The sequence below is a fragment of the Chinchilla lanigera genome, unplaced genomic scaffold (assembly GCF_000276665.1).
Source record: "Chinchilla lanigera isolate Chin_1 unplaced genomic scaffold, ChiLan1.0 scaffold00003, whole genome shotgun sequence".
NCBI lineage: Eukaryota > Metazoa > Chordata > Mammalia > Rodentia > Chinchillidae > Chinchilla > Chinchilla lanigera.
Window position 1 is genome coordinate 24,966,964 of NW_004955404.1, and position 25,366 is coordinate 24,992,329.

The window sequence follows — 25,366 nt, forward strand, 5'->3', positions numbered from 1 at the left end:
GTCTTATTGAAAAGTACACTTATAAAGAAGTCACCAATAAAGTAAAAAGAAAACCCATGAATTGGGAAAAAATTTTAGCCAACTACTCCTCAGACAAAGGACTTCTATCTAGGACTTTTTTAAAGAATTAAAAAAGATGCACCATTTTTTAATCCTGATTTAATTCTATAAAGATTTTATTTCTAATAGGAAAATCTTCTGGGATATGTTATTCTTTTTCGATTATAATTTGATTAGTAATTTATGTGCCAGTGTCACAGTTATTTTTCATAAATCACAATAAAAATAAAAACATGACTTGCAATATTCTGGGTGTTCTAATCCTGCAACACACACCGTTATTTTTATTAGTTCATAGAAACCTAAGTACAACCTCAAATTAATGACAGTTTACCCATTTGTGGCAATTATATTTTACTTTTATTTTGTCAATAAAGCAATTAAATAAAGTAAGTTATTGAAGCCATCACGATATCTCTTGTTACTAATCGTTTAAAATCAAACTCTAAGTAAATGAATACCACAATCAGTTGCTGCAGATCTGCTATTCTATGGACTTTTTACTAAAAGCATACTTCATTAATCCACATTTACTAAGTGGTGGGAAAAACAAATTCTTTTCTTTTTTTTTTTTTAGGTTTTTCTCCGGTACCAGGAACCAAACTAACGACCTTGCGCTTGCCAGGCAGGCGCTTTTGCCGCTGAGCTAAATCCCCAGCCCCTACAAATTCTTAAAGAATTTGCATCTACTATACCTATTACTGACTCTACTTCCCCCCACATAGATTTTCTTATAAGGTAGAGAAGAAATAATTGATGAAAATTAAAATTGAATCATCTAAATTCACAGGGCTTCTTTCTTATTTCCTTTCATATAAACTTCTTATGGTATTTATCTCATCACTTGATATATTCTAGTTAGTTCTGTAAGGAAAATAATTATTCCTATGACAGTCCCTATTATATTTTAGAAATGACTAAAAACAGACTCAGTACCATAGCAGTAAAATATAGTCAAAAAAGACTAATTATTTAATCATGTTAGAGTAATAAGGCAGCTAGAGTAATAAGGCAGCATTTATAAACAATTACTTTCAAATATTGTGAGAGGCAAAGTTAATGTCATTGAAATAGCAAGTTTTCTGTTATATTAATATTCAAACAAAGAGAGTTGAAATTTTACTAGTGATGAGTAGCTTCTGGTCAAAAATCTATAAATCACATTGTGTCCCAATGTGTTCCACAAACATTATCATTTGCTTACAGAAATTGTTAAATTTCTTTCTAGATTCTTCTGAGAGGGTTTTTTTTTTTTTTTTTCCGGTACCGGGAATCAAACTCATGACTTTGCACTTGCCAGGCAGGCGCTGTTCCGCTGAGCTAAATCCCCAGCCCTGACCCATGGAGAGTGAAAAAGTATGTTATTGAATTTCCAGGAGTTCTAAAATTTCTGTTTTTTTCTCCCCATGTTTAATTTCCATTTCTTTTACACAGTGTTCTGATAGTAAACACAGGTGATTTTAGTTGTTTTATATTTATGTAAGCAGGCTTTGTGGACTAGAATATCATCTGTTTTGGAGAAAATTACCTGTGCTGCACAGAAGAATGTAGACTCTGTAGATATATATTAAGTCCATATGTTCAGTGGTAGAGGTTGACTCTGATATATCTTTATTGATATTTTGTTTCATTTGTTGATTTCACTACAAAATTGAGGTATTGAGATCATCTACTGTGATTGTGTTAGCATTCAATTGATATTTTATGAATATAAGTGGTACAATATCGGGTACATATGCATTTATCACCGTTACCTCTTTTTTAAGGATTATTCCCTTAACCATTATGTAATGCTGTTCTTTGTCTCTTCTGATCAGGTTTAGCTGGCTGATTACTTTCTCTGAGATTATAATTGCTACACCTACTTGTCATTGGGGTGCTGACACATGAAATGTTGTTTTTCATCCTTTGGTTTTTAGTCTATGATTATCTTTTGGGGTTAGATGAGTTTCTTGAACACAACAGACTGTTGGATTTTATTTTTTGACTCAGGCTACTTTTTAAACGGAGAGTTGAGGCCATTAACACTAAGAGTTATTTCTGATATGTCGATTAATTCCTAACATTTTGCTCTTCCTCTATTGTTGACTGCTTTTTCTTTTATTATTTTTGTTGTTGTTTATTGGTTTGGCATGTTTGGCATATTTATTCCATATGGATTTTGTTTCTGTTTTGTTTTGTTTTGTTTTTGCTCTTTTTTCTGTCTAGTCTATTGAGTATTTTCTGGAGTGCTGGTTTGGTATTTGTAAACCTCTTGAGGTTGTTTCTTGTGAAATGCCTTTTGTTCATTGATTTGGAAAGAAATTTTTGTTGGATGTTAATTTGGGTTGCAATTCTGACTTTTAAAGTTTATTTTAAGAAATCTGCTATAATTCACTAGGTTTGTGTTTATATAGGTGTTTTTGTTTGTTTTTCTTTGAACACTTTTAAAATACTGCTTGTTGTTTTCGTTGTATATCTGTCATTTTAATTGTGATTTGTCTTGGGACCTTCTTTACTTCAGCATGGTTGATGTTCTGTAAATCTCACTTCCTTTCAACTGCATCACTTCATATTTGGGAAGTTTTTAATTATGATTTATATAAGCTAGTTATTCCTTTAATATTGCCTACTTATATCTCTGTAACCCCAGTTAGCCATACTTTCACCTATTAGATATTTGGTGAGTCTTTTGTGGTTTTTGTTTTCTTATCTTTTCTTTTTTTTTTTTTTTTTTTTTTTTTTTTTGGTTTTTTGGTTTTTCTCCGGTATCGGGAATCGAACTCACGACCTTGCGCTTGTCTTATCTTTTCTGAAGTTCTTGATTATTTGGCATACATAATTTATGATTTGGTCCTTGATTTTAGAAACTCTGTCTTCACATAGCTCATTTTTGAAATTTATAAATTCTATACATTTTTTATTTCTGTTAGTTCTGTCTGACACATTTTTTGAATAAAATAAAATAAAATAGTATATAAGTCTAATTATATGATTCTATTTTCATGATCTCAATCAATGAATTACTCTTGGAGAATGTATTTATATTTATGTAAAAATATACATTCTGCATAAACACATATTTTTCCTACAGCTTTCAAGTTACAAATTTTTTCTTGCCTACATTGACTCTGTATTGTATTATTTCTAAACAAATAGATTCCATCATCCATGATTGTTCAAGAGATTTCAAAATTTTACATATTTGATTTAGTTTGATAATATCCTTTGAAAACAACTCATAATTATTCAATCGTTTTTATTTGCTCTTATAAGCATTACTGTTATATCAGTTTGTCTAATAACGGGAATTAAAATGTGTCACATTTCTAATATCTTGTTAATATAAACATGAGCCAAATCTGGTTATAATTTACAATGAAAAATCCAGGATCAAAACAAGAATAGATGATCAAGATGACACAAAAATAAAATTTTTATTGTATAGTAAAAGAAGAGCATTAAAAGTAGTATCTGTTTTTCTAGTATGCTTTAATCGACATATTAATTATTAAGACCACTTTTCAGGCAAAGTACTACGGATTTGCAAAATTTTATTTTTAGATGGAAAACATCTGTTACAAAAGATTGATTTCTTATAAACATTAATGAAGGACCATCTTTTTCATAAGTCAAATAATTTTAAACTATTATTTTACTATGGCACAAATCATGTAGAATGTGATAATAACCTGATAGAGGGTATATTTTTTCTTATTGCATATTGTTGATAAAATTATCCCTTTTTTAATCCTTTTATTTTGAAATGAAGTCTCTCTAAGTCACTATTTTCCTCAGGCTGGCTAGATCCTACCATCCTCCTGTCTCTGTCTTCCATAGTGTCAGAATTACAGGTCAGAACTAAAATGCCTGGCTGAAATCATGACTTTAAAACTCTGATTACTCAAGAAATATGATTGATATTTCAGAGATAGTGAAATTCTCTTCCTGGTTGTTTTTATTCTTTTCCTTGAGAAAACTTTCAACCGTCCTATTTATCTTTATATTTCCATCCTAACTCGTTCCATCTCATAATCCTTTTGATATTCCCATACTCTTGGATATTATATCCATTGAGTTTAATCTGTAGAAAACTGTGTTAATCAATATTCCCATTTTATATTCTGCAATGATAAATAATCATGTTAGCAGCATATAAATATGAATGTATTATCTCACTGCTCTGGAGGTGAAACACCTGACATGTATCTCACAAGGGTAAAATCAGGAGATTAGTGGGGCTGTGTTATTTTTAGAAAATCTAGAGAAAACTCAAACCCAAGCTCATTCAGGTGTTGACAGAGTTCAGTTCTGTACAGTTTTAAGACTGAGTTCTCCATTTCTTACTGGAGCTTGTACGTCCTCTCTTTCCTTCAACTTTAGTCTTTAAGAGTCTCTTTCCATTTGTTGTGTAATGTACTCTACATTTCCCAGTCAAAATAACATCCTAAGGTGTGTATGTGTGTGTGTGTGTGTGTGTGTTGTGTGTGTGTGTGTGTTGTGTGTATGTGTTTATTTTTCCTATTTTTCTTCCATTATTCCATATTGTATATTTTAGAGCTGGAAAAATGATGCCCTAATTTTAAAGACTTATGGATATGTTTCACAAGCTAGAGAAATCTACTCATCTCTAAGATGAATAATTACACCTACAAAATTCCTTTTGTCCTATAAGGTAGCATATTTCTGTGCCTTGGGAAATAAAGCATGAAAAATCTATGCATGGAGTGATGGGGCATTCACGATACCATTTTAGTTGGGTACAAACTCAAAATATCATTATCTCTCTTACAACAAAGAAAAAGAAAGAAAATGATAGTACCAAATGCTTACTTATATCGGTGTTTACTTTTTCAAGACAATTCTTAAGTATTTCTATTGTGATGTATCCCATTTAAAGTTTTCAAAGTAAAGTTCTTGGAATTTGGTTCAAGGTATGAAGTCATATTTCTTGTAGTTATGCTGTTGTAATTAAGCTATGTTCATGTAGTTTTTTTGTATGAATGGCATTATATATAATAGTCTTACTTTGCATTGTAATTTTATTTTCTTTGTAATACTGAAGAACTAGGATTTTTTTCATTAGTGTATGTCTGCAGTGCAAAATATTTGCATTCCTTGTTGAGAGTTATACCTGTAACCAACACATCTTCATTTCATTCTATATTCCCTTTCTTTTCTCTCTCTCAACCTCTGTCCATCTCTTAAGAACAGAGAAATATATATATTTAATATATATATATATTCAGAAAGAATATCCATACACATATATATAACAGAATATATGTATATATTATTACTACATGTTTATAATAAATGAAGTTTCCATTCATCTTGGGGTGTAGATATGTATATTACACAACCTGTTCCTTTCTTTGTACACCCCTTTTTCCTTCTCACACACTTCCCTCCTTTCATCTCTAAACTCCCTTTTCCCATTTTCATTCTGGTTATGAGTCTTAGCTCACATTTCTGACAAATGTTTCTATTCATTGTGGTTCTTAGGTTACATGGCAAATCTTAGTTGTTCTTACTTCCCCTTGCTCTTTCTTCTCCCCTTGGTCTCCTGTGCTCCTTCCCATCTGTAAGAGTCCTAGCCCCTTGTCCCATTCTATCTATCTTTCATTATTGCTGTTTGTTGGTACTTGGCATCATTCAAATGAGAGATACCATATAGTATTCAGTCTTGTGTGTCTGATTTATTTCACTTAACGTTATACTTTTCAGGTGCATCATTTTCCTTCGAATGTCTTTAATTTATCCTTCTTTGTAGCTGAGTCATATTCCATTACAGATAGGCACCACATTGTTTCTATCTGTTCATTTATTGATTGACATACAGGCTGCTTCTAGGATTTAGCTATTATGAATTGTGCTGCTATAAACATGGGTGAACCTGTATCATTATATGATGTCTTGTACTCTTTGTGAAAGATTCCTGGATGCGAAATATGTGGGTCATATGATATTGATAGAATGTGATTCGTACTTTAAAATCTCAAATAGATCTACAAAAAAAAATGCACAGAACATGCATTCCACATTTACCAGCTAAAGATAGTGTAGAATGATTACAATCCTCCTTTCATGTTAGACAGCATTAGGTTCTGGGAGCAGTTCTCTTCCCAAGCTTGTCACTTTGCTAAAATTATTTAATTTTTCTAAGTTTCCATTTCTATATCTAATATGGAAAATGCTAACATCTATTTTATACGTTTGGCATGAATATTGTCAGTTTACGCTATAAGATACAATATAACTAGAAACACATTCTACATTAGCTTCAGATTTGAATTACATTAATGAAGGTTCTTCACTTATATTTCTGGAATTTCTGAGCAAATGAATACTTTCTTGAAACTATTATAAAAAATGTAATGCATTTTATTGCTACCTATATATGCAGATATCACACTACTTATACAAAGTCATCTTCATATTTTATTGAAAAACTTCTGTTAAAATTCCATGGGTAAATACTTTTAAGGTATTTGGATTGTCAACTTTATAGAAATTAACTTTTAAAATAGCTAGTAATTATGTTTAATTTATGAGGCAAAGAAAATTACATGTATTTATTCATCATTCATCATTTCCAAGAACTTTCACTTCTGATTTGTTACAGAATTATTTTATCTGTACTTTCACTTTTAGGAACCTCTTTCAACTATAATTTATTTACATAAAAGTGCATATTTAAGCTAATAGCACTTTTTAGAAAAATTGAATATGGGTTGCTTTTTCATAGGGGTGTAATTTAGAGCGCTTTTGAAAAGATACTAGTATTTTTTGCAACCTAGGTGTTGCACCCATTTACCCAAAATAATACAAATGTTACTTCTACAAGTTAGAAAGTTGTTGTTTGTAACATTAAAAACTTTTACAGGTAAAGTATTACATTCAAGAAAGCTTTATAAAATATACTTTAGTCATATAACTTCAAATAATTAGAACATGGAGGGGATAATCTTGCTTTATACTTATTTTATATATCATAAAACTTAGTTCCATAAAGCTTAGTTTTATGGAAATGTAAAAATATAAAGAAGGATGCACAAATCTTATCTGAAATGATTAAAAATATCAAAAAGTTAATTCAACTATGTGCCATCATTAAATTTAAGAAAAAATAACAAAAGTTTAACCATGCTCTTCCTCAGAATAAGTACAGTCCTTAAAGGCACAACCATAATGGTGGGTTTTTCACCTTATAGAGCTTCTTGTAAATAGAATAGTATCTACACTTTTACTTATGAATGCTTCACTCCTTGTTATGCTGTTCCGTGCAACACTATTTCATTTATTTTTATGCTATGCATTATATATTATATTTTAATCCATTTATGCAATTTTGTAGTCACTATTTGACTAAAGAAAGGCAACACATGACTCACTGTATTTAATTCCTGAACATATATAATGAAGAGTGCAGGCATTTATTAACAGTTATGCAGACTTAAAACAGTTTTCTTTTAGACTGAAGAGCTGAATTTGAGCATTTCTGTTTTATATTCTTGCAAACACTTGCTGTGCTATTCTAGGTTTTATAATGGATGTAGATAGGTTTTTAATTTTATTTCTGCAGTAAGTTATATTTTGAGCATCTTTTCTATTTACACAAACATAGTCCAATTAATAGTCCCTTTGTGACATTTCTGCTCTAAGCTTTGTTTATTCCATTCTCAGGACCTCTAATTTTTTTTAGCATATAGGAATTCTGTATATTACAGAATAAACTCACTGGCAATTGTAATAATTATAAATATCTTTTTACACCCTCTGATTTGTATATTTCTTTCTTTAATGGACTTTGCAGAAAGATTCCAACATGGCCCCTAATGGTTGTACTTCTAGTGACTATACTCTTTCAACAGCCCTTCTTCAAATTCAGAGTTTTGTCTTGGTTTTAACAGAAGATACCAAAGAACAAAAGTAGCTACTTGTTTGAATACTTTGTATGACATAACAGAAGAATTGAGAAGTTTTTCATACTATTACATTAGCTTACATAAGATATTGTTTTCCCCATATTATGCATAGTTATATACACTATTTTGACAGTGTGCAATGAAGCATCTTGTTAACTTGAAGTGAGCAGCCCTCATTCAAAAGGCTCCCAGTGCGAGGAACTGCTAGTGGCCTTTAGAATATGTGGAAAGATTCTGGGAGAGAACTAGAAAATCTTCAGTGTCATCAGCTAAGCAACTCAAAAGCAGGGGGTTCCAGGGATATCTTGACCAATAGAACCTGGAATATTTTGTATCTCATGCTATGAAATATTTATGAAATTTATTAACTGAGAAAAATATAATTATGAATGTATAATACAATATGATGTCTCATAATGTTAAGGGTAAAAATATTTAGAATATTTAAGTAAAACATAAGAAAAATAAGAACAATCTAAATCTCATTATTATAAGTAAAAAAACGAGACCAAACTCATTTCTGAGGATTACTGCAGTCTACATTGTTAATATGGTCTTTGGTAGGATCACAATAATAAATATCATCTCTTGAAGAAATACGTTATTTTCAGCAAGTTCTAATACTTTGGTACAATAGAACATTTGAGAAACAAGGCTTTTATTATTGAAAATAATTGTTCTATTTAAATGATAAAGATATTTAAGGTCAAGCCAAGCATGGTGGTGCACGCCTGTAATCTCAGCACTCTGGAGGCTGAGGCAGGAGGATCATTACAAGTTTCAAAACAACCTGGGCTACAAAGGGAGCTCCAGGTCAGCCTGCATTGCGTAGCGAGAACTTTTCTTAAAAAGATAAGGAAAAAAAAGCTATTTAAGGTCAGCCTTTGTTTAGTTGTACTGATCTTTTAATTTTGAGAGTAATAACAAGTGTATAAGAATTTCAATCCTTTTCCTTCACTCAGAAGGGAGAATTTGTTTTCTTATTAGTCTCTTTATTGGGAAGGAATAGCATACAGTTTGTTTCATTTTATTAAAGCATTATTTTGTAGCAACATCATAATGCATAAGAATTTTGCATTCTATGATTTCACATAGAACATGGCATTAATGTACATTTATTTATATTTTCTATATTTATATTTTCATATATTATATATTTTTTCATATATTTATATTTTCATATATTATATTTTTATTGTACATCACATCTCAAAACTATAATGTATGAATATAGAAATTTCTATTAGTTCCACAGTGTATCAGTTACCATTGTATCATATTGGGCCTAAAACGAACTCTCATGTTAATTGATCTACAGTTTGTACCTCAACTAAGCATTTGATTTTCCTGATATATTTGGAGATTATTTTCATTTTGAGATTTGTATTCTTTAATAATGTACAAAATATGTGCTACAAATAGCTAAACTAAGAACACCTTTCCAATAATATTTAAGGGTATCATTTTAAAGATGGTACATATTCCTTGCACAAAATATGTTAAGACTGCCATTTTAGAATGGGTTTTTATTACAGAAATAATAAGACTGAAAATATTTTCATAATGTTAAGAACAAACCAGAGAATAAAATAATAGCAAGTATGCACAATGGTAGATAGCAAAAGAGCAGGCTTCACTGTAATTCTAAAAATTATTCCAAAGAACAAGTTCATTATACTTTCTAGGAGAAAAAGACTTGGTTTTATTGACTACAATTTATTCAAAAAGAAAAAAGAAAAACTAACGGTGCTATTACCGGTGATAAAAAGGACTTTTCAGTGCTCAGAGTTATGTTTACTGAATGCTAACCACAATCAAATATTCGTTTTATAAATTGCAAAAGAAATAAAATCAACTATTGTATCTTTTCTCATTAGTACTTTTCTATTAAAACATTTTATTCAGTTGAAATCAGAAGAAACCAAAGCTTGATGTTTCTGAGGATTACCAAACCCCAAACGTAATCTAAAACTGCATTCTGAATACCAGGTTTAGCTTAAGTGCCAGTCTCATATCTCTCCTTTGAAAATCCTTTTGGCTCAACCATAAATTAGTGGCTGTCCTAGGAATCCAAATGTTTCAAAAATGTACAAATATTTTGCTGGCAGGTATTCTCTTTAAAAGCTCTTATATTCATATTTCACAAGAAATGTCGTATAACCTTGTGAGTATTTTTAAATGAATAATACTCCTTGCTTATCTATTAGTGTATTTGGAGATACAGAAATCCTAAATTCAAAAAAGTAAATCTGGGGACGTTTGAAAAGTAATTAAATCTGTTTTTGGTCAGGGTCTAAATATGAATGAGAATATTTAAGTAGATGTTTCCCAAGGTTTTAGACATACATAAATTTTCTTGCACGAAAAAGCTATCATAAATTCAATACAGTATTTTCAACTTACAAATCTCATTCAATGCTTAATCAGAATTACAATTAAGTGAACCAAATGTCCTACAGTTTAAAATATTCAGTTACCAAATTGATTACTACATTTTGTGGAAAGTTATATGAGATACCTTGAGTATGCCTTTAATTTCTGGACACTATAATGAGTATACAAGTGCTCAATAAAGTGTTGTCAAAGGGACTAATCTACCAAGTTAAATATGGGGTCAACCACAATTCAATCATCTAATAACAGATGTGTTTTCTGAGTATATACATATTGCAACTTAAGTAAAGGCTATAAATAAAGCATTGGCATCAGTGGATATATGATATTTAACATCAAATATGATGATACAATACAGTTCTTAGATGATTGCTTCTAACCTCACAATTAATATATTACTCCATTAATTTATTCTTTAGATCATTCAATTACTTAATGCTATCAAATATTAGATAAACATATATTAAACACATGAGATGATAGATATATTGGTAAGAAATTTGCACTACATTTAAATAAAATAAAGCTTTTATATTTGAAAAACTAGTAGACCTGTGTGATTATTTTCTTGTGCTTTAGTTTAGAGGTAGCTCTAAAGCAACAAATTATAGCTATTAATTATATGAATTATAAACAAAATTTATGAAACAAACATTATGGTTATAGGGAAAATTTTTAGAAAAGATATTACTATGAATCTTTCTTTGAGCAAAAATGCAGATTGCTAACACCCTCACATTCCCATCAAACACACAAAAATTAAATATAAACTAGGAAGAAAAGATAGCATGAACAAAGACACAGGGAGATTATAAGTATTATCTCCAGAGTGATCCAAAATTTTCCTAATGTGGAAAAAATACAAACATATTTTAGCCATCAGAACCTAACTGCATTTATTAAAAGCTTAGTATAAATTGTACTATTTAGATTTTTAAATAAATTACTTAAATTTCATACAGATTTGTTCTGAGATAAATGGACACAATTTTTTTAAATTCTGAGATATTTTGTAACTAGACATTAACATTTCAAGACAATTTTTAATTTTGGTACACCTAGAAATGACCCTTGTCTATTCTCTGAGGCAATGCTGCTTCCAAGGAGAGAGTCTATAAACCCGATGTCATCGCTTGTATCTATCTAGATGTCTCCCCAAAATCTCATATGCTCATTGTTGGAGAGTTTTGAAAGTGGCTGGATTAGAATGTGTGAATGTGGATTATGGGCTCGATGCTGGGTTTAAAGTGTGATGCTGAGTAGCCCTACCCTGATTATGAGTTGCACCACTCAAACAACTTGCATACGTGATGGAATATAAAAGAGAAAGGAAGATGGCAGGCTGCTGTTGCTTCTGGTGTTGGCATTACCATTTGTGCTTCTGCTTGCTGCTTGCTGCTTGCTGCTTGCTGCTTGCTGCTTGCCTGGCCACACCATGGACTGTTTCTCCTCTATGGTTCCCCTCTGCCATGTCACCCTGCGTTGGAGTCAACCATCTGTGTGCTGGAACATCTACAAACTTTTAGCTGAAATAAATCTTTTCTCCTTTTGGGTGCTGGGTATTTTTTTCTCAGCAGTGAGAAAAGTAACTAAGACACTTGTGAGCTGAACACAAAATATCATGGTTTGCTAGGCAAGGAAAATATCTGGCTTTTCTTTTGTACTGGAAAAAGACGAAAAAAAATTTTTTTTAAAAAAATGTAAGTCCAAATGCCATGTAAAAACTGCATTTTTAAAGAAATGTCTAGAAGACAAGTTGCGAGTAGGGGGATAATCTGAATTCAAGGGAAAGTTCAAAGAATAGTTATTCAGAGAAGAGGTAAATAAGAGATAACCAACTTTCAATAATGACAAAGGATGTTATTGAGAAGAAAACTGGATTTATAAATAATTAGACAAAATCATAAAAGGACTTGCCTTCTCATACAAAAGATGTAAGATACTAAATCTATAGGGCAAAAATCAGATATTTATACTAATCATCAAAAATATCAGAAAAAATTGGTTGAACGGAAAAGATACATATTATTTAATGTAAGTCTGAGTAGCTTTACATAATTTGTGTGATTCAGAAAATCTTTGGATATAAATTTTGAATTTTAAAGTGTGATCTTGGCTAGAAATAGGTGTTTATGCCTTAGCATGTGTATGCTAGTTGACTATGTATCAGTTTGACTACATACAGAATGAGAAGAGCAGTATACCAGGAAGAAGTCGAGATATCCTTGTAAGGACCACAGAAACAAGCTTAAAATGTGAGCACCGAGGAAACTAAGTGATGGTAATTTTTGTTTCAGCATGGGAAGTGCTCAATATTTTTCTGGCCAAAGGATTATCACCTGCTTATGCCTCTTTTGACACTAAAAGCATCATCTTATCCATCATATGCTCCAGTGAAAGAAAGACTGAAGAACCACACACGCAAACATACACACACCATTGTCATCTCCTTCCTTGATTTTCCCTTCACTTATAACCCCAGTTGCTATCTTACCTCATGACAAATCTAAATCCTACTTCAAGCATTCTGTTGAAACTCTTATGAGACTACTAGTAGCAGACACCCAGCCTGCTAGGAATGCCTAATCGGGGGGATGAACAGAGATTAAAGACAAGACACAGAGATAATTTTCAAAGAAGGGCCAGGGGGTTCTTGCTTCTAGTGGACAATGAACTCTGAGCATCTGGCTCACCTTGCTTTTATTCAACTGAGGCACAGCAACAAGCAGCTAGGTAAATAGAAAATTCATCTGTTTCTCATTATTTGGCAAGTGTACCCAGGTAAGTATTTCTCTAAATAAGATCTCAGCTGTTGTTGGCTTCTTCCCTGGAACTTGCGACGTGCCAGCAGCTGGTACATTGCCAAAGGGGAAACAGCTTGCTGTTCCCCCTTTTATGTCCACAAGGAAGGTATATTGGGCCTTGATCCTTATGACTAGTTTCCCACAGCTAGTGACTTAACTGCGAAGCCCTGTCTGTACTTTTCTTACTATAGTATTCAACCAGTTCTCAGCATGAGTTAATATGGAACATCTCCTATTTAAAAAATAAAATTATTCCACACTATTTCAGAATATGTGAGCAGACGCTTTAGAACTAGTGCATGATATACTGTATTCTTCTTTTTGACATCGTGCCCTAAAACGGTGCATTTGCGAACTATTCTGTCAATTTGGAGCATGCTCCGGGGACGTCCAACCTTCAGTGGTTGCACAGAGTGTTTATGAAATATTTTTTTTTCATTGCTTTTACCATTCATAATCAGATATCATTTACAAGTGCACAATAAACATAGTGCTATGTGTCTGACAGAAATATATATCACTGTTTACCAAACTGTGCATGCATGTGGTTATGTTATAGAAAATTGCACTAAAAGTCTAAGTCAAAAGGAAAAAGTTAATTTAGATTATTGCCATTTCTAGTAGAAAAGGTACCTTTGCAAAAATATTTTAGTGTATAAGCTGCTTTATCGTTTTTAAAGAAAGAGAATTATAGACTAATAAGTTTTAAAACTTAAGCGCAAAAGCATTAACAAAATGTTAGCAAAATAAGTTCTCTGGCATAGAAAAATGGAACAAATCACCAGTATACTGTAAAATATAATAAAATTTCTTCTAATATCTAGTAGTGTTTTAGTGAGCACTGACTGTTTCATTTTATACAGTTTCATACCTGTACCATAATGTTCTGGTTCACAAATGCTTCTGTTTGCAAACAGATGGGTTTGCAAAGAAAATCGTGCAGCAAAATTTTGCTTCTGTTCATAAACTCTGCATTACTTGACAAAAATGACCATGGCCATCTTCCCGAGACAAACATAAACTGAGCCATCTTTCCCTAAATCGTAAAACAAATTAAGTCGCAAACTGAGGTACGACTGTATTTGGTTTACTTCCATGAGTACCATACTATGAGGGAATTAAGTTACTTGAGGAGAAGACTTGAAAATTTTGAAGCTGTTTTTAACTTTTTTGGGATATGTTTAAACTATTCTTGAAAGTCATTTAAGAGCTATTGTTGAGTCCTGACCCTTTAGGTGGCGCTACTGAACATACATCATGTTGAAGTAGATCACTACTCTTACAGGGTCAAGTAGCCTCTCCAATTTGTTCTTGTCTTCTGTTGTCACCACCGAGGTGGATAAAGTAGCATCCATTAGTTGATGTTCCTGTAGATATTTTTTTAATGTATCTCTCCCTTTTGTAGTGTTTTCTCCTGAAAATCTTAGTTACTTTAGCTACCAAGAATTATGATTTCCACTTCTTTATCTCCCAATAGCCTCTGTGCTATTGGAGTTATCCATTTTTATACTTTGGAAACTTTCCTTAGAAGATGGTTGATGCAGGATTACGGATTACTTTGCTTGTTTTCATTCAATCAAATATCACAGTCCTGTGACACTTGTTTTCCAACCACTAAGACACTTTTATGTATTTCCAATTTCCTTCCTATTAAAAAATGCAGTAAAATAGTACCACTTTTCTGACATGGAAGAAAGCGCAAGTTTATAATTGTTTTTCTGGTTATTTTGAAAATCTGCTTTGTTACTCTCCATGAGTTCCAATATTTTAAAAAATTTCTCTAATAGGTTATTCTAAACATTACATCATATACTAAATATAATATCTGATCATATAATAAATATATCTGTAGACTATGCATGTTTAATAAATATAGTTTCTGTTGATTTTTGCTTAGGTATACCTTGCTTATACCCTATGGGCTTTGCAATATTTTAGTTTATTGGCCATTTTTCTTAAAAAGTAATTAACGATCTCTGAGATGAAGAGAAGTTGTCCCATCTCTCTAAAGAGAGTGTAATCTTTTTTCTGCCACCATAGATTTTAGACTGCCTCAAAGTAAATTAAAGACATAAAACATTCCTGACTCACTGAGACTGTGTGTACTTGGAACCCATATGCACTAGAAGGTCAAGTCTGTGACCGCGGGTTTCCCAGTGTTTTATTACATCATCCAAACTTTTCTCCTCCTCTTTCACCACTGTATTTTTGTGCTCTTAATTCTCCCTCTTTAATTTCACTTTTCTTTCTTCTCCATTTTGTGCCAATTAAACTCTCTCTACACTTCTCCACACTCTTCACTTTTACTTGAATGATTTAGTTTCTGGGAGCTCAGCTAAAGGCAGGGAAATTGGCATTACTTTGTTGTAACCACTGTCCTTTTGGTCTGCCTCAGTCAGAGAACCAATGGAGAGCAGACAGTATGACTAAAACACAAAAGGAAAAGCACTTTAGTGAGCAGCTGTTTACTTTCCATTGCTCATTAGAGATTTTATATTAAACTGGTTAGGGAGCCTCTCATTTTCTGTCCAGATTTTTAATCATTTCAGACAGAGGCTATTTTATGCATTTTTGTTAAGTTTTGGTACAAACAATTTCACTTACCACTATAAGAAAATATGAACTCCTCATAAATATTTTTAAGAATTTCAAGATTTTATGAAGAATTTATCTAAAGAAATCAAAATTCATTCTGATGTTAGTTTGTGCATATTGAGCATGATGGGAAATGAATTACTATGTAAATTGTTCAAATTTTGTTTTTAATGTAAAAAGCAGTAATGTGCTATCAGTTTCTTATATTCATTCCTCATATATTCAAGGAATAATATTTCCTGAAGTCAGATATATGTTAAGCATACCTTGAGAGCCAGGCACGATAGTGCAAGAACTTGGAGAGCTGAGGTAGGAGAAGCACCATGAGTTTGGGGCCAGCCTGGGCTCATGAGTTCAAGGCCAACTCTAATTACATCGTGAGACCTTGTCTAAAAGAAAATATAGAAAAAATAAATGAAGACATTAACACACATATTAATACAATTGAGTGTTTTATAGTCATCTAAAATTTTTAAATGTTGTTTCTCCAATGTATGTCAAAATCACATTTTGCTGAGTCTAAATGTTGAAGAAACTTAAGTCACATTACTCACAAAATAACATATTTTTTTAACTAATTTATTGTTTCCTACAGTAGCTCCCTCAATTTCTCATAAAATCACTGAAGTTAAGGGAAATGTAACCCTCTATAGTTCCTAGTCAATATCTAAATTAACAATATTCACCATTTTAAACCTGTAGTTTGTTTATAGTATTTTCTTGAACATAGATATTCATCTTTGAGATTATTAAAATTTTTAATATTAATAGAATATGTGAGTCAAAAGAGAAATAACTTGCTTTATTGAACAGTAAGTATTAGAAATAACTTTTGTCATTATCTATATAGAATACACCTTAGCTGCTTATGTATTTGAATATATTATGCCTTTACTGAAATTATGTGGCAGTGTACTGATTCCATAGCACAGATTCCCACTTTACCATATAAAACTGAAATAAAGGATAACACAATGCATATTCTGTTAGAAAATAGTCCTGTAAATGATATTTATTCTGAGTCTGAGGTATTTCTTCTTTTAATTCTCTAATTCTTCTGTAAAGCAAATTCTTATAATAGTCGTTAACACTTTCATATTGAGTTTAATCCACCACTATTAACAAGAATTGAACAAATATTTTTGGCATCTTATGAGTCATTACTTTTGCTTGAAAAATTGAAAAAGGTTAGCATTTAATAGGTGAAACAGATTGGAGGAGTAACTTATTTCACCAGGATAAAAGGACTACATTGAACTTTAAGTCTGTTCTCATTCAAATAAATTGAACTATTATATCCATACTTGCAACCCATGGAAGAAGTCACAGAAAGAAAATCCTCACTCTGTAGTTCATGCCAGAAACTTAGCATTCTCCTACAAGTGCTTTTCTTGCTATGCTCCACCAGTTATTGTTAAGAAATGTTGCAGGGTTTATCATGGAAAATACACCTGGTTAGAATTATTGAGTATGGTAATAGCAAATACTAGAAACCATATAAGGAAAATAAGTGCTTTTCTAACTATGTTAGAAAAATAAACAGCACAGAAAATACTGAAGAAAGTCAAACTAAAAGTTAAACTGCCTAAACATGTATTTTCAGATATGAAGATTAATTTATTAACATATATGACAGGATAAACAAAAGTGAGCATAAACGAATGATAAATGCACTTAAGTGAATGTATCAAAATTCACTTCCTCTACAGTATCTGAATCAATTATATTGTGCATGGACTAAATGCTACAAAATTATATAGTTAATTATTTTAGTACTGTACCCAATAGATCAGCTTATTAAATTTATAACACAGTATTAGGAATTTATTAAAATAAGTCTTTCAGATTGAGTGAGCAGCCCAGGGGTATAGCACTTGCCTAGCATAAAAGAAATCATGGTTTTGAGTCCCCAGCTCCTGAAAATCAGTAAAATAAAAATAAGATTTAAATAAAACTTCATAGGCAATTTTCAATAATGGTGCAAAAAGAATTTCAAATGTGATTGAAGCTTTCAAATTCCTTAAATCTAATTTAATATTTGCACTTAGATAATTTAAGAACATATTTATTTCGTAAATCCCAAACTCTAATTAAGATTCTCTTCGTAGGCTTACAACAAATTTTAATCATTTTTCTAGTGGAGATTGATTGACGTTTGTAGGTTTGGTTAGAGCACAAGCACTATTGCATACCCAAAGAAATATAAAAGTGGATTCTCTGAGAACTTACAGTTTATTAAACTTCAATATATAATGTTGAAGAATTACAATACACTGCACATGACATTAACTCATCATATTTTAGGTTAAAAGAGTTAAATTATAAATAAACCTCACTTTTAGTATAAAATATATAGAAACATGAGATATTTTGTAATAAATTAAATGTTATATATTATATAAATAAATATTTCTTGATTCTTTACCTCACCTGTCCCTTGTGAAGTGTTACTGTTTTTAATAAATTTCACTTAACACCACTGAGTGAATAATATTTTGTTGTTACTTTTGCCCTTGGTTGTTCCCTTGCATATGTCTGATAATTATTATGTATTCCACAATTTTCCTTTAAAATATGTGTGACAATATTTCACCTGAACAATGGTAATAATATTCTAAATGGTCTCCATCAGTTTGCTTTGAAAACTGTAGTCTACTTTATCCAAATTAGTATTAATATTAGAGCGGTATTTCTAAGGACACAAATCTATCGTCATCAGTATGCCAATCTTTTTATCACACCATAAGTACTCCAAGCTTTGCCCTCATCTATGAACAAGAAGAAAGAAACAAAACAAAGTACTACCTAAAACATCAAAAGCCTTCATTAGCCTAGGGATTTTCTCTGTCACACTCAGTTCACTCTATTTAAGGAAGATTTATGTTGTTGCTCTTCTCCATTAATTAAAATTGAATTATACAAGTTGTTTTTCTTTTTGTTCTCCAGGCGAAGAATGTTCTCTATAGTGAACTTGCATTTCATTTTGCTGAGGCATTCATTCTGAATAGACGATGGACTTTCCTATACTGGAAGCAGTTTCAAATTCTTCACACACTTTCTTCATCTCCTCACAGTTCTTCAGTGTGCTTGATTCAGACATCTACTTAGGGGCTGGGGATTTAGCTCAGTGGCACAGTGCCTGTCTGGCAAGCGCAAGGTCATGAGTTCAATTCTCGGTACCGGAAAAAAACCAAAAAAAAAAAAACAAAAAACAAAAAACAAAAAACAGACATCTACTTAAACTACCTCCTAGTAATCACCTCCCTACAAGGTAGCCAGACATAACCTGACTCATTCCACCGACACCCACACAGAACCCGTACAACTCTAACAAGTCATAGTGACCATGTTCTGGTCACATTATGACTCCATTGAGCTCATACCTCCCTACTCTAAACTCACCAACTATCACTGCTCACAGGAAACGAGCTTGGGTATCTCCTTGGATCCTAATCAAGGCTTTGGTCCACAGGTTCCTTCCCCATCCACCGGTAAAGAACCTTGGTCAAGAAGGTTTCTTCTTTACTTTCAGCTCTACTGCAAGTCTTGTCTTGTTCTCTCTGGAACTGAAGCCTACTGCTTCTGTCACTTCGTGTAGTTTGCTGAACTGTCCCCTTTGTGCTGTCATCTGACAAGTGCAACTAGGCCTAACTTAGATCACTCTCAGGACTTTTCCAATATGAGACATATTGGAGAGGAGAATCTGCCATGTCAAAAAAAAAACAGATGGCTGTCTATCCTTAATTTTTCAGAGGAGTACCTGGTCAATTCAGGTGCTTTATACTTTGATTATTTGCAAGGACATAGAAATACCCCATGAAAAAAAAAATATCTGTAAACAACCAAGAATAAATCATTCAAACCACAGAAGAGTAGGGCTGAGGTTTATACCTTCCTCCTAAAAACAGACCACAAGTTTAAATTTAAAAAAAAATCTTCATGACCTGCTTGCTATTTCATTTAGGCTATGCTCATATGTAAATACCTCTCCAAACTATTCTAAAATAGCTTTGTCATATATCAGTTTTATTTTCTATCTTTTCATATTACTTTGCAAAATTATTTTGTATGTTTCTTTACAATTGTACATCACTTAAGGGGATAGATTTTGAGAAACGCATTGTTGGGAAATTTCAAAACGTAGTGAAAATCATCAAAACAAATAAACCTAGATTTTATAAACATCTACTAAACCAGGTTCTGTGGTATCTATATTAGCATAGCCAATTTCTCTAAGGACCATGATGAACAAGAAATTAAATCAAGTACAAAAGAAAATGATGTAGTCAATCAATGCATAAACATCATATATATGAGTTTACTGCCTGCCTAACATGGAATACGGTGACATAGTAAACTCATTTTATGAAAAGAAGGAGTACAGTTTAAAATAATGATAAAATAGCAACATAACAAAAAGAAACCAGCAACATAGTGGTTTAACATCACTATTAAGAATTATGTTATACATAACTGTGCTATGCTTTCATATAAATGCTAGTAGAATAGGTTTGTTTATATCTGCATCATGAAATACACTTGAGTAACTCACTGCATTATGGTATTTTGAGAGGTATGTTGTCACACATCTACAGGTACTTTTCAGCTCTGTGATAATTTCATGGGACCACCATTACATATTTTGCCAGGCGTGTTAGTACACGGCTGTTATCCCAGCACTCGGGAGGTTGAGACAGGAGGATCATTGCAAGTTTGAGGCCAGTCTGGGCTACAAAGTGAGCTAAAGGCCAGCCTGAACTGCATAGTGAGACCCTGTCTCAAAAAAAAAAAAAAAGAAGCATTATCATATATTTGATTACTTATTGTTCAAAACATGCCTGTGGACTGCATGGTTGTATGTATTTATGAGTTTTCTCTTCCTGCTAGAATATAAGCTTCACAAGGGTACTGCTTTCTTCAGATTTCCTATTATCCATTTCCCAAAAAAGAGTGCTTGGCATGTAGGAGTTATTTTAAAGAAGCAGTGAGGAAAAAATATGAATGCAGAATGAAAGATATTCTCTTCTGGAGGACTTAAGATTACTTTCACCAAATGTTACAGGATTGTAGAAATTCTCCAATGGTTGTTATATGCAACTTCGTTGAAGATAACACTATGTAATATACCAACCTGTTAATCCCTATCATTTGGTTTGAAACCTTGTATCTTTTTCAATTTCCTTGCTTTGTTTTGTTTGTATTTTGTTATTGTTCTTTTTTGTACTATTTTCTTTAAAATTAAAAATTAAAAAAGAAAATTATTTATGGACAAATATGGTTCATAAATAGTTTGGAAGATATTTGGTGGAAACAATTTTGATTACAAAATTTGGAACGACATTAGTTAACTTGTAATTCAGTGTTACTGTCTTAATGTTTTTCTGTAGTTATGCAGTTATAAAAAATTTATACTGTCTAACATTTTATTTAGGTATTTTTCTTTGTTTTACAAACATATGACTGAATGTAATTTAATTTAATGGAGTGAAATTACAATTTACACATCACTTCCTTCCCTTAAATCTACTCCTTCTCTGAAACAAAACTTTTGTTCTATTCAATTATGAGCGTGATTTCAAATATATAAATGGGGTTTAAAAATAAAAATCTTCTTTCAAATTGAATAATGAGATACTCAACAACATGTACTTATGAAACATATTAAATGGTAAGATAAAATTTTAGTAAGTATATTGCAACATCCAAAAAAAGGATTTTAGAATTTTTTAAAGCTAATAAAATAAGAAAAAAATCTAGAAATATTTAAAGAATAAATATTTTAAATGAATTTAATGAAAGACATTATTTTCTAAATTCAGAATAACTTTCTTGTAACTTCCACCGTAGTAGTTCATTTTAAACAATCCTCATCACGCATTGTCTACTGAAGTTGCACATAGCTTAAGTTCAACTTTTTTATATTATACATGGCACATTGTTCTTGTCAACCTTATCAATTACTGTATTAAAATTGATTTATTACGTTGGTTTGCAACCGTGTCTCTAAAATTTGTGCTGACAACTTTCACTCAATTCATTAGTTCCTTCTAAAAAATCAATTACTTTACTATATTTTCTAGACCATTACCTGGGCTCCCAGAAATTCTCATAAGATAATTACATTGGTTGGCCTTTCTAGTACTTTTACATGTTAATATATTAACCTTTTCTGAACTAAGAGAGAACAAGTTTCCTTGAGATTTCTTCACAAGTGCTACTCCAAACAGGTTCCTTAAACTATCTCTTATCCTAAATATTTCATTTGAACATATGACTTTATGTATTTTCAGCTTGAGTGGTATTTTGTCTGTAACAGCAAAATACATATGTTTCAATATGCTGAGCTAATTTGTAAGCATGAAATGTTAATAAAGAAAGTTTGCAATGGTTTGTGTCTTCATGTTCCCCCAAATCCTCATGCAGTCAAGGGACCTCTTTCCTTCCTTAATATTGGGCATCAGATATTTTGTCTCAGCAATGAGAGAAAAGTAACTAAGACAAAGCTCTTGTCAATATAGTCTGGAAGGAAGACACAAAGTAATCCATCATATTTAATGTACTTTGATGATAGCAAATATGATGACAATTTTTTCTAATGTAAAGATGTTTTTATTCTTCAACTACAAAATCAGATTATATAATTTTTAGCATATAGTTTGATGTTTCCTTAAAAGGACAGCCTAGAGATCACATTATATTCTATTATTTATTATCTATTTTTTTCTGTAACGATTTCAGACTCAAGAACTCTAAAGCTTACACATGAATTTGCTTGGGAGCAAAGAAAATTATAAGTAGGACACTAATTTAATATAAAATAATAGAGCTCTTTTATCGGAAGTATTATATAGACAATAAATCAAAAATTCATATTTTAACATATATACATAAATATATATTTGCACATTTACAATTATAATTTACTTTCATTATGAATAAAACTATGCAAATTGTATTACAAAATGACATGCATTGAGTGAGATCTCAAGCAAAACCCTCAAACTGTTAAGTCTGATTACCTCTGAAATGTTGGATTTCTTACAGTTGTTTTGATTCTAAATGGCCTTCATTTTATGTTTGATATTGTTGATATGACATAGCTATTATTTTGAAGATATTGTTAATTCAAAGGTAAAAATTAAGTTAATTTTTTGTATTTATGCAATCAATATTATTTATTAATACAGAAATAATCACTAGAACAATTTAACATTGTGACCATTAACCCTTGTATCAGTCAATCCTTACTGAAACAGATTTAATGCAAGATATACAAATATATAAGAATTTGCAAGATGAGTTTACAATTGGCCCCCACAGAGTCAGGAATAAAAAATGCAAAAGGTCTTTCTCTACACAGGAGATCCAAAGTGTCCCGTCAAAAGCTTACTGTAGATGCCATGCGAGTCTGTATCTGGTGGCCAAAGTGTCTGTGATAGAAGTCTGAAGTCTGTGCTAGAGGCTGAAAAGTCTGTGCTGGAAACTAGAAGCTGATATCCAAGGTGAAAGTAGAGACTAGAGCTCTTCCAAAGAAACAGTTTATTCTTCTACATTTTCCATTTTATCATTCTGGAGGCAATCCTCCCTATGGTGGGTCTTCCATACACAGAGGTATCCTGATCCAATTTAGTTGGGTGTTTGTAATTCAAATTGACACAGTTAACTGTCACACAATCATGATGTGTCAACTTGATTGAATTAAGAAATACCTAGTAAATTAGGAAAACATAGTTTGAGGTATGTCTGGGGGGAGTCATAGAAATGTGACCTTGGCTAGTATATATGGTCCCTGGACCTTTCCTCCCTGGCAGTGTTCCTATGTTATGATTTCATGATGCCATGGACTAAGTAGCCTTGAGCTGTCATGTGCTTCTGCTGCAATGTTTCTTACTTTGACCCAGGGGATTATGTACTGAATCCCCTGTAACTGTCAAAATAAACCTTTCCTGTTTAAGTTATAGGTGTTGGTATTTTGTCTCAGCAACAGGATAGCTAACTAATTACAAAAGCTGTAAGTTTTTAAGATGACTATCTAATGAAAATGATACATTGATTTTAAAATTGTTACAGAAATTTGTAAGGTTTTCTCCTAGCATTAATATAAATTTGCTACTATTGTAGTATTAGCATTCATAAAATATGCACTTCTTTCAAAGATACATATGAAGCAGACTTTTTTCAAAACTTTGTAATAAATAAAAACTACAGAAAATGCTGCATAAAACTGATTACAGACCTAAAAGAATCAAATGATACCTCCACTTACTTGTAACAATAATCTTGATGTGGGAATAAATATTATATAAATATGTGTAATTTTTTTGAAAACAAAATTAAATATACATATATCAATTAAATAATTATGTTACAAGATTATATAGAAGCTTTTTATTATTTCTAATAATATTTCAATATTTATTCATCATCTAATAATAAAGTAGATTTTAGGTGATTTTTAAAGTCAGATCAAAATGAAAAGACTATTTTAATTAGTATTATGTTTTTTGTATTTTCAACTTAATATATGCTACATAAAAAGTCACTTTTTCTGAAACCAAATAAATAATAATATATTTAAACATTCAGCACTCAATTATTTGCACTCTTCACATTCCACAGTAGCAAACTAGAAAAATTAGCTGGCTAAAGGCAAGGAAGAAGTAGAATGAGGAAAAAAATAAAAGGACACAGCTGGAGATTAAAATTTCTTAACTGTGAGAAAAATCTATAACACAGAAATTATACTAAAATTTAATAAATATTTTAGTGCCATCATGCACCAAGTAGTACTATACTTGAAACTCCTTAAAGGGAGCTACAGCAGCAACAGTAAACGGAAGTTGTTTTGCTGGCTTTTGATTACTCTGACAAGATACTTGAGAAAATATCCTAATAAGAACTACAGTTTAGTTTGTTTCATGGTTGTAAAGTTTTCAGTCCTTAGAAAGTTTATGCTATTGCTGTGGGGCTGAAGTAAGGCAGAAGTTCACTGAGGAAGGGTATGCTAGGGCAAAGCTGCTTACATTATGGTAGCTGGGAAGCCAAAGGGGCTGAAGCCAGAGAGGGAGGGGTCAGGTACAAGACAGGGACCCCAAGTCATGCCCCCTTGACCACAGGAACTTACTTTCCATTACCTTGCAATAATGCAAAGACGTTATGATCTCACCAGTGGAATAATCCACAAAAGAAGTTAGAACCCATGTAGCCCATGGACCTTCAGACCATCTCACCTCTGAACTCTGAGGCTTTTGGGGGACTTACAAAATCTAAACCATAAAAGAAGCAAGTATGAACTTTCCTACAGGAAATTTTTTCACTGTTACTCAAAAGGATGCAAAGACCAATATTGTCTCAAGTCACAGAAAACATCTGGTGTAATTAGGGAAACTAATTCAGGTGAAATCTTTGTGATTTAGGTGTTTTGGGGGTAACTAATTTTCAGTTGCAAACAAGGAGCTTAGTAAAAAAGTTTTTCTTTCTTTCAAATTGTATCTCTCTAAACCCGTGACAAAAATTTTAAAACCGCCCTCTTCTGACGTCTGAGGACTTCCTCTGCACCATCTGTGCTTTTGAAATGTCAGCACTATAAGTATCTGATACTGAGAA

At 31.7% G+C, this 25,366-nt stretch overlaps 1 long non-coding RNA gene across 2 annotated transcripts in view; it reads right to left on the reverse strand.

Moving 5' to 3' along the window:
• LOC102006305 overlaps nt 1-24,871 on the reverse strand; it is a 95,429-nt gene extending 70,558 nt beyond the window's left edge. For both annotated transcript variants that reach the window (XR_001235104.1, XR_001235103.1), the window contains exons 1-2: nt 24,784-24,871; nt 16,027-16,149 (exon numbers count right to left, since the gene is read on the reverse strand). This is a non-coding gene — a long non-coding RNA (uncharacterized LOC102006305). The remainder of the gene's footprint in view (nt 1-16,026; nt 16,150-24,783) is intronic.
• Between the last annotated feature and the right edge of the window lie 495 nt (nt 24,872-25,366).